We start from the raw sequence: 10802 nt of genomic DNA on the forward strand, positions 1-10802 counted from the left end.
CTGGGCTGGCACTGAGGCCTCAGAGCCTCAGACAGCAGGGACTTAGTCCAGCTCTGTCCCCGGCTGCAGCACTGGCTGCTTCCCAACAGCACTGCTCAGGAGGTGCCCAAGTACCCAGGCCTCTGGCCTGAGCCCATGCTGACTTACAAGGACTCGGTCTCCATCAGCTTTTGGATGCTACAAAGAAACACCCAAGGGAGGCTGCTTATGAAGAAAGCAGATTTATTTAGGTTATGGTCTGGGAGCATCAAAGTGCATGTTCACGTGGTCCCCTCCGCTCTACCTCTGGTGAGAATGCTGACAGTGTTCTTCTGCTCTAGGAGTGAGGGTTGAGGGTAACGAGCAGAGAGGAGCTGGTGGGCCAGGCTGGGTGCCACTGTGGTCCTTGTGAGAACCGCTCAGGGTCTCACTGACCCCAGGGGGCCCCCAGGCCCTAATCCTTAAAGGTTCCACCCTGAAGGCCAGGCCTCACACACATGGAGCTCTGGGGACACCACAGCAGCCACCTCTGAACCTCGGTGTCCACGGCAGCATAGGCACCTGAGGACAGGGACACCTTGAGCTGTCCCTGCTCGGAGCTGGGTGGGACAGGGTCTGCCAGCCTAGAGCCAGCCCAGCCCTGGGACCAGCAGGACCTGCGTGGGCCCAGCCCGGCCCGGCCCCTGCCAGAAGGATTTGCACATAAGACCAGAGGCCTGACCGTGGGCCTTAGCCAGATGCCTGGTAGCCAACCTGCAGGAGAGGGGCTGTCTCGCTCCGTGGCTCAGGGAATGCTGGAGCAGAAGGTGACATCAGGGGGTTTCTGAGCTTCGGCCATGGTGCCTCTGTTGGCCTGGGCACGTGGAAGAGGCCACAGGTCAGGAACCGGGACCACGCCCCAGAGCCACAGAACCGAAGCTCAGCCAACATCCACAGGCACCTGAAGAAGCAGGTTCTTCCCCCGGCTCTGAACAAGAGCGCTGCCACCCACAGCCACACCAGCCTGGGCACCACACAGCATTGCGGAAGTGATGCAGATCCGGTCCTGGGTGGGCACTGCCATCACAGGAGCTGGCTGTGTGGCAATGGCTTTGGCTGAAACAGCGGACAGAGCCGAGAATGTCCTTCCTGGTCCCTGTAAAAACCCAGATGGCCTCAGACAGGCGGCAGAGGACAGAGGAGGGTGGAAACATGGGCATCCAGGAAAGAGGAGCGGGGTCAGCGAGAGCAGGGAGCAGAGAGGACCTGATGGGAAAGCTGATGATGTGAAGGCCCCCGCTGGGCGAGAGGCGCCCAGCATCCCAGTGTGGGGTGTGGCCAGGTGGTGCACGTGTCCACGATGCAAACCTGCAGCCCTGGGGGAGGGTGCTCCGGAGCCCTCTGCTCCGTGCTGCAAAGCGGGGCTCTGCCTGCACCCTGACTGCTGTCCCTGGGCACATGGGCCTTCGCACAAATGTGAGCTTGCTCAGGTGCCTCCCGTGTGCTCCCAGGTCCGGACAGGGCTCTCCGGGCCCTGTCTGCAGAGAACGCTCTTAACGAGGGAAGCTGCTGCCCCCTTCAGATGGCCCAGTTTCCTTCCAAGCCACGAGTTTCCTCAGTAACCCTGGAAATGAGCTAGGGACTGTGGTAAACGGGGGCTCACCTGGGTTTCATCTTCTGTGCCTTTCATGGATAATACCAATAGATACATAAGAAAAAGTAAAGAGGGCCAGGGATTTAGCTCAGTGGTTCCAGCGCCTGCCTCATAAGTACAAGGTCCCGAGTTCTATCCCCGGTACCAAAAAAAAAAGAAAAAAGAAAAAAGAAAGAAAGCATTCCCCGTGAGAGGTATGTCATTGGCCGCTGGAGGAAGCAGGGACCGCCCATCAGGGCCTGGATGAGGGGCACGGCACTCGGCCGTGGGTAGAGGGCAGAGCCAACCTCTCCACCCGGGCTGGACTCTATGGGGGTCCGGACTGCTTCTGCATGCCGTATGCTCTGGGTGGCTTCTGGGCCTGGGGCAGCACCGAAGGGTTAAGCAGAATTTGCCCGTGGACAGCCTGCTCGGTAGGTGTCAGGACTGCCTCCTGGCCCCAGTGATCCTGTAAGCCAGTTCTTCAGGCAAATCTGTCCCGGGCGTCTCCTATACTTCTGCATCTCTGACCCCCTTGACTCCCCCAGAGTGGCCCCAGGGAAAGTCCTGCAGAGGGGCTCTCTGTCACTCTGGGGCTTTTGGAGTCGGTTCTCACAGCCACGAGTCTGCTGTTGCCATGACAAAGTGCCTGAGGCGGGTACTAGGTAGGCATTCAGATGTTCTGAGCTTTTGTACAGGAGGGTCCAGCATGGCCAGGCAGCCAGGCCCGTGGGAGGGTGTGCAAGGGCCATGTGGAAGCCAGCATGTGGAGAGCAGCCACCTCTCTTTTGATCACCTGCTCTCTCGCAGGAACTGACGGGTCCTCGCCAAGAGTGGCACCCCAGGGATCAACTACCTCCTGCCAGGCCCTGCCTCCGGGCTCCCCCACATCAGCGTAGCCACACGGGCCAGCACAGGGAGCTGAGGACACACTCGGGCCACACTGAGGCCACAGCAGTTCCCTCACTGGACAAGATGCCAGGCACTAAGGACGCTGTGTCCAGTGGCAAAGGGCACTGCAAGGCCACGCTGTGACATGCAGACATGGTGCAGGACACAGCCGTGCGGGTCCTAATCAGACATCTGCAGGCAGCTGGGCTGGGCAGAGCTCACAGGGACAGGGGCAGCACCTCTTCTGTGCTGGTGGAGGGAGGTGGGAGCTCAGGACCCTCCCCTGTCCTCCTTCGCCAACACCAAGGTCAGGCTGTGTCCACCCACCTGCTGGGCCCCAGCGTGAAGCTGGTTTCCCTGTCTCTGGCGATCAGTGAGGCTGAGCGTCACCCACACCGCAGAGCTTTCTGCATTGTGCAGCGGCCGAGCAGAGACCAGGCCAGCTGCTGCCTTCGGGCCCAAGGGCTGCCTGCCCGTGGTCCTGGCTTGTGACCCCCCCACACCCGATACAGACCGTTCCCTAATGCTTCACTATGAAGGTGAAAGAATTCTACCTGGGGCTGGGGATTTAGCTCAGTGATTCCACCACCTGCCTTGAAAGTGCAAGGTCCCAAGTTGGATCCCCGATACCAAAAAAAAAAAATTCTACCTAATGCTTCCTCTGCAGCTATTGAGATAATCATGGAAGTTTCCAATAATCTGTGAGCACGATGAATGGTTTTAAATTTGGAACCAGCCTCACACGTCTATGTTAAACCAGCTGGACCTTGTGTAGTGCCCTTGTGTACAATGTGCTCTGTGGTGTTTGATTCTCTTTTGTTTTGGGGGGTTTCTCATTCTGTTTTGTTTGTTTTGCAGTACTGGGGTTTGATCCCAAGGCCTTTGCACTTAGCTGCATCTCCAGCCCTTTTTTACTTTATATTTGAGACAGGGTCTCACCAAGTGGCTAAGTTGCCCAGGATGGGCTCAAACACAAGACCTTCCTGCCTCAGTCTCTTGGCGTGCTGGGATGACAGGCCCGCACCACCAGGCCAGGCCTGATCTGGGATTCTTGTTAGGGAGTTTGTCAGTATCTTCATGAGTGTGCTGGACACAGTTTCCCCTTCTCTAGCCTCATAAATGAGTTAGGGAGTTTTTCCTTTTTTCTCTGCAACTTTGAGTAATATTCAAATTCTCTCTGCTCAAATGTTGGCTCACTTCCGGTGAGGCTTCCTGGACCTGATGCTTTTTTTTTTTTTTTGGTACCGGAGATCAAACTCAGGACCTTTCACTTGCCAGGCAGGCACTGTGCCACTAAGTCGCATCCTCGGCCCGCCTGACGCTTTCTTTGGAAGGGTTTCCTAGTGCTGATTCTTGCTAACAGGTGCAGGACTACTTAGTTGGCTGCACCGTCTGAGTTGCTGTCGGTCATTTGTGACTTTTCTGTAATGTGTCGGTTTTCAGGCACGCAGGTGTGAGGTCGTCCTTGGTCTTCCAGCTCCTGCACTGTCCGGCCAATTCGTCCTTAATGTTGCTTACTTTCCCTTCTCCCTTTATTTTTCATTTTGAGACAGGGTCTTGCTAAGTTTCTATGTTGCCCAGGCTGGGCTCAAACTGGTGATCTTCCTGCCTCAGCCTCCCAAAGTGCTGGGATCACAGGCGTGTGCCACCAGGCCTGGCCTTTGCCCTTTTATTTATTTATTTATTTATTTTTGGTACTGGGGATTGAACTCGGGTCCTTGCACTTGCGCAGCAGGCGGCGAAGCCACTGAGCTAAATCCTTGGCCCTTTGCCCCTTTTTTAATCTCAGAGAGTTGTGCCAATTTAACATCTTTTAAAATGACCAGTATCTGGCTATGTTGATCCTTTCCATTACTTTTTTGTTTTCTGTCTCGTTAATTTCCACTCTTATCTTTATAATTTCCTTCCTTTGCTTTCTTGGAGTTGTTTCCAAGCAGAATGCTTCAGTCTGTAATTTCAGCTTCTCTTATTTTATGATGTAAACATTGAAGGCCATAAATTTTTCTTGCAGTACAATTCTCGCTACATTCCACCAGTTCTGATGGGGAGTACTTTCACTATTTTTTGGTTCTAATAATTTTTGAACATCCATTACAGTTACATATTTGACTTGGCCTTCCTTAGGAGGCAGCTTCTCGTTTTCAGGACTTTGGGCTCTGTGGTTATCTTTTTAAAAGTGGTTTCTGACCTCACTGAACTTCCAGGTTGAAAAGCTTGTTAGTTTGCTCATCAGCTGGGCCAGGTCCTTCAGCAGATGTCCACGCAGCAGCCGCACGTCTCCTCTCCCTCTCGAACACACAGGGCACGGCCCACGGGGTCGCTGGCCTGCATGGTGGCCTGCATGGTGCCCAGCATCGGTGGCCTGCATGGTGCCCAGCATCTGTGTCCCGCTCAACTCTGACCACTTGATTCCACTAAGGCCAAGACTGCAAGGCAGTGGCCTGGGCCAGCTCTCCGTATGCTTCATCAGTGTTTGCGTGGCGCACTACAGTGGATGGCCACAGTGCAGACACACACTTGATTGAATTCTTAGGTCCTCCCGTCAAGTGAAATCTGTTGTAATCCCTCTGACTCCAGGGACGCCGCGTGCCGTGTAGTCCAGGCAGCTGACAGCGCTCTCTGATTGGGTCTCTAACGGTCATCTGGCAGTCTCTCCTTTTAACTCATCGGTTTAGTCCGTCTGCATTTATGAGGGTACTGACACAATTTGGGGTTCCTTGTACCGTCTCAGTGTGTGTTTCCTACTTATCCCACTTTCTATTTTCTCCCCTTCTTATATTCTTTTAGCTTTTTACCTCCATTGTGTTTTCTCTCTGTGAGTTTAAAAGTTATAAATTCATCCCCGGTACCAAAAAAAAAAAAAGGTTATAAATTCTACTTCTGTTCCATTAGGCGTTGTGCTAGAACTGTTGGTGTGTGGTTGGGTTCACTGTATCTAAATGACGTGGTACAGGACCTTGGGCAGGTTTAGCTTTCTCACCTCACCTGCTGCTTTTTTTTAATTTTAACTGGTTTTAATAATATGACATAAAGCCCCTAGAATTGATATAATCATTATGCAAAATACATAGATGAATACTGTCTTCTTTTAAAAATATAAAATAAATAAGCAAGACATGTGAAAACAGGCAAGTCTCCACTAAATAAATGAAAACTTTAAAAAAAGAAAGTTTTCCTTTCCATGTTATTTGAAGAAGGGAAATTATCATTTTAAACAATATTCAAGTTTATTAAACAAATTTTAAAAGGTATTATAAAATGTTGAACTTTCATCAGCTGCAAGGTTTATGTTGCTGCTGAATTTTGCATATAACTCAACTTCCAAATCTGCTAACACCCACTGAATTGATTCTACTCTGGATTCTAAGGCAGCAGTTTCTTCTTGCAAATGTTTCTTTGCTTCTTCTAACATGTCTTGTGTTTCTTCTTGAGAATGGCTAATGAAAACATCACCAGTCCTGTAAGGTGTCATTAAGCTGTCATCATCTGTGAGCATGATGTCGTCACAAGCATCTTCTAAATTCTAGAGTTGTTTCTTTTTTACTTCTATTTCTTCCTTTAGCTCTGTGAATCTACTCGTGTTCTGCGCAAATTTGTCTATCTTTTGTTGCTCTTCGAAAGTAACATTGACATCTTCTTCAGCCGCCTTCTTCATGGTGGCTGCCATCTGTCACTGCTGTTGCTTTCCAGCATCTTAACACTGTGGGTTTTCCCAGCTGCACAACTGCACGTTTTCGTGTGTCTCCTGTGTGCTCTCCGTTGTCCCACCGTGACGAAGCGTGCACATGTATTGTGTGACAGGCCTTCCTTGGAGGAAAAGCAAGCCCTTTCCTGCTAACGAATTTCCTTTGCTGTGTCCTCTAATTGGGGCCCCCTTTCCCTAGAAGTCTCTGCTTCCTCTCTCCTGAGGGGCTGTCAGGACCTAGAAAGCTTGCCCGCCCCTGGCTGCCCCCTTCCCCCCAGAGCCCTGCCACATCCTCAGGCTCCTCTTCTGTGACCGCCCTTTTACTTGATTTCCATGCGTTTGCTTTGTTCACCAGCTTTTGTCTGGCTTTATTTTTGCTATTTGTTCGTCATGTAGGTGTACACTGATCACCACAAAGTAACTTTGCTTTATCTTCCTTGCTTTTTTATGGTAAAATATACATAGCATAATATGCACCACTTTATTTTTTTGAGACAAGGTGTAGCCCAGACTAGCCTCAAACTCACAGTGATCCTCCTGCCTCAGCCTCCTGAGCTCTGGGATTATAGGCATGTGCCACTGCACCCAGCTCACTTTAACCATTTTTAAGTGCACAATCATGGCGCCGAGCACACTCACAAATGCTGTGTCGAGTCACACCCTCTGTGCAGAGCCACACCCCGTCCCAAACTCTGCCTCCCGAGGGAAGCTCTCTGCCCTTCCACCCTCTGGTGGCCGTCCTCGACCTTCTTCCCGGCCTCTCACTGGGCATTTGTTCCAGGAGCCTTTGCCCATGCCGAAGTTCGTAGCTGCCGGAGTTCCTTATATAAAAAGTGGGATTTGCACACAACCTACTGCACCCTCTGAGTCTCTTTAGTCCTCTGCTGGTGGCTTACAGCCCCTGACAGTGGGTGCACGGTAAGTTCACACTGCTCTCATGGGGGTAGGATGGACACAGCGCTGAATGACGCCGCCCGGCCAGGCGTCCAGGCTCCCACACATCTCTGCTCCCCAAGCGCTCAGGGCGTGACAACTTCAAGTTTTGCTTTGTGGAGCTTTCTGGAATTTGTTCGAATATTTCCAGCCTGTAGTTGGTTGAGCCGACCGATGAGGGTGTGGGGCTGACTGCACGTCACTCTGTGTGTGTCCCCAGCACACCGCGATCCCTTCCTTTTCAAGGCTGAGTCATACTCCAAGGTCCCCATCCGCCCCCCCCACTCGGGGACCAGTGCTTGGGTTGGCTCCCTCTTGTGGCTGCCATGAGTAATGCTGCCGCGGACCCCTGTGCAGAAGCGCGGCTCACATCGCCCATTTCACTCTTTTGAGTGTTGCTAGGAGTGGAAAGGCTAGGTCCTGGAGGCAGCTGCTTGACTTTCTGGGAGCCACCACACTGTCCTCCGTGGGGCTGTACCACCCCACATTCCAGTGCAAGGCCCTGGGCTCCGGTTTCTCCACGTCCTCACCCGGACTTGTTAGCGAATTCTACACAGATACACATAAAAGCCCTTGTCGAGGGCGGGGAAGGGCTCACACGCAGTGTGGATTTGATCTGCTGTGGATTTGATCTGCGTTTCTCTAGTGACCAGGGACCCTGAGCACCTTTCATGCGCCATTGGCCTTCTGTATGTCTTTGGAGAGATGTCCCTTAAAGTCCTTTGCCCTCCGAAAAAAGGGCTGTGACTGTTGTTGATTGCCAGAGCTCCTCATAGACTGCATGCTAATCCCTGTCCCAATACAGTTTGCAAACCACTTCTCCGTTCTGTACTCTCTTCAAAGCATCCTTTGATGCACAAAAGTTTTTAATTTTGGGCCGGGGATTTAGCTCAGTGGTGCCGCCGTCTGCCTTGAAAGTGGAAGGTCCCAAGTTTGATCCCGGGTACCAAAAAAAGAAAAAGTTTCTGGGCCAGGGATTTAGCTCAGTGGTTCCACTGCCTGCCTCACAAGCGCAAGGTCTCTGGTACCAAAAAAAAAAAATTGTTTCTTTCATTGCCTTTGTTTGTGGTGTCATAGCCAGGAGCTCCCTGCCGGTGCTGGTGCTGTGTCGGAAGCACTCCTGAGCCGCCTCCTGAGGGGCTTTGCCTTGAGGCTCCTGACCTGGTCTCTCATTCTGCAGAGGCAACTGGTGACCTAAGGAACGAACTGTTCTGAGCACAGCTTTGAACCTGTCCTGCGTCCTCCCAGCCACACAGTCTCCTCACTGCATGCATTGCCCCATGGCCTGTGGCACCGTGGCGGCCCGTGTGGTTCCTCTGACACAGCAAGACAGGTTCCCTGGCAGCATCAACAAGATGTTCTGCCTGCTGTCTGCATTTCTGCCTCGAACCTGGAGGGCCCGTTTCTCCTGAGCTCCGCTTCTTCTAGATGTGGCATGCGTCTGGAAGCGGCCAGGCCTGAGTCATATCCAGACCTTGGCCGTGGACAGTCAGGAGAGATGTTTTACTTTAAAACATAACGTGTACCAGAAGTTCACAGAAGCTTTCTCTTCAGGCCTGCGCTTTTTTTGCTTCATCTTCTTAATTTTAATCTGTGTTTCCTTTTTCTCAGTTAAAACGCCTGATACATCAGCAAAATGACTCGTGTTCATTTTTTTGGGGTACCGGGGATCAAACTCAGGACCTTGCGCTTGTGAGGCAGGTGGCAGAACCGCTGAGCTGAGTCCCTGGCCCGACCCATGCTCTTTGTGCAAGGGCACACACAGGAGATTCAGAACCACAGTCTCAGTGCTGTCAGTAGCACTAGGAGTACTGTGGGTATTTTTTATCCATAGCATAACTCCTTAGTGATAGCTGGTCAATTTATTGTGTATTCGTGTTTCTTGGGCTACTTCCTCTGTGTAGTTCATTTATTTCACGTTCTTTGGAGTTTCAGCGATCAATTTTAAAGCTTAACTTAGTAATTAGGTAGTTTCCGCCATTCTAAGATCACATCTCTAAAACAAAGTGCTGCCCAGGACCTGGTTGTCGAGTTCAAAGCCGCTAGACCCTGGGTGGGCGGGGCTGAAGGCAGCCTCCCCTGCACTTCGGACCCACACAGCGGCCGGCAGGAGGCAAGGGCCATGCTGACGTCGGGGCTGCCATGCCACACGGTGAGGATGATGAGGACCAAACTCGCCTCTTCAGGGCCATGGGAGTGGGTACTACTCAGCACAGCATCTTTGAGGCACCAGCGAGGTCAGAGCTCCACCATTCCCTGGAGGCCCAGCAGCAGGCGAAGGCCGTGCTCAGGCACTTCTGTGTTCGCATCGCCCCGGCCAACATCTTCAGCCACAGCCAGGTGGGTCCTGCGTGCGCTGGGGCTGCCTGGGGAGCGGCAGGGGCCCCGCAGGTGGGCGAGGACTGGCATCGTCCTGGGCTGTGGTGGGCACAGAGGCCTTGAGCCTTTGAGCTTCTGCCTTGGCAGTGGTATCCCCACGTCACTCCCAAGCCTCTCCACCCGCCACCCCCACCTCATACCCACATGAAGGGCCAGTGGGCACCGTGCCCAGGAGTGGCCAGGATGCAGAGGGCACAGCTCCTGTCAGTCATGCGGGTGTGTATAGGGCTCCACTCTGGCTCCAGGCTTTGGGCAACCCAAGGAAGCTCCCAGAAGTCAGGTTTTCCAAGCATAGCATCCAGAACCACAGGTGGCTGTGGGTCCCTGGGTCCAAGCAGAGATCCAAGCGGAGCTCCTGAAGTGAAGCAGCCGCGGCTCAGATGGGACCTGGAGAGGGTCCTGCTTACTTCTTGGCGGGCACCAGTGTGGGGCGGGGCTGACACCCCCTGCCCGGAGGCTCCCTGGCCTGGACTGTCCTGTCCCTGAGTCCCTCCTGCTGTCCAGCCTGAGCCTGAGGGCCACCCGCCTGCCCATACTGAGGGGTCCCTGGCATGGCCAGGCTGGGGCGAGGCAGCTCTTGGGGTTGGGGCACCCGGAGGGTGGTGGGGCCCCAGACAGCCCAGGTCAGGGCAGTGAGGGCAGCTCCTCCAAGCAGTGCTCTTTGCCGCGGTGGGAGTTTTAGGCCTGGTGGGCAACCTCACTGCGGAGAGACCCTGAGGCCACTGCCAGGGTCCCCCTGTGTCCCCTGGCTGGGAGGGCTGTGCTCAGCCCCGGGGAGACAGGATGGGAGGTGGCCTGGGGGGCTTGCTGTGAATTCTGCTGGCAGCCAGGCGCTGGTGACAGTGCTGACAGGGCAGTGGCACCCATGCCTGTGGCGCTGGCTGCACCCAGCCCACACGCTTCTGCTCCCCCACCCCTCCCGGCGGCAGCCTGAGCCCCTGACCCCCATGCCCTTTGTGGACCGTGGCCTCCGGCAGCGGCTGCAGCGAGGAAGTGTGTTTGGGGCCTTTTCCTTCAGCATGAAGCTGGGGTGACAGGAACCTCCTCGTCCCTGCCACTCTTTGTCTGCACTGAGGCCGGCAAGTGTTGTAAAGGACCCCAGGATGTCCGGGACGCCTGGGAGGCATTTTAATGAGCTTTTCAGAGCCTTGGCTGCTGCGTCTTTTCTTGAGAAAACAGGAAATTGGGTTGCTGGGAGGAAACCCCTACTCTGAAGAGCGGGAAGCCGAGTGCTGGGGCGGCCGCAAGGGCCAGGCTTGGGCAGCCAAGCAACTGGAGGGACAGGCCAGGGACAGACGCTCTGAGAGAGGGGCCTGGGTCAGG

The 10802-nt window shown here is 53.8% G+C and overlaps 1 long non-coding RNA gene and 1 pseudogene across 6 annotated transcripts in view; one reads left to right on the forward strand and one right to left on the reverse strand.

The window, feature by feature from the left end:
* LOC110350131 (uncharacterized) overlaps positions 1-8726 on the forward strand; it is a 42989-nt gene extending 34263 nt beyond the window's left edge. For all 6 annotated transcript variants that reach the window (XR_015439710.1, XR_015439714.1, XR_015439711.1 and 3 more), the window contains one exon: positions 8281-8726. This is a non-coding gene — a long non-coding RNA (uncharacterized LOC110350131). The remainder of the gene's footprint in view (positions 1-8280) is intronic.
* On the reverse strand, positions 764-6412 carry LOC101718325 (prefoldin subunit 4 pseudogene; annotated as a pseudogene).
* Positions 8727-10802: the final 2076 nt, after the last annotated feature.

This window comes from Heterocephalus glaber, unplaced genomic scaffold, assembly GCF_053883595.1.
Source record: "Heterocephalus glaber isolate CG9 unplaced genomic scaffold, H.glaber_assembly_v1.0 deba00001479, whole genome shotgun sequence".
Taxonomy (NCBI): domain Eukaryota; kingdom Metazoa; phylum Chordata; class Mammalia; order Rodentia; family Bathyergidae; genus Heterocephalus; species Heterocephalus glaber.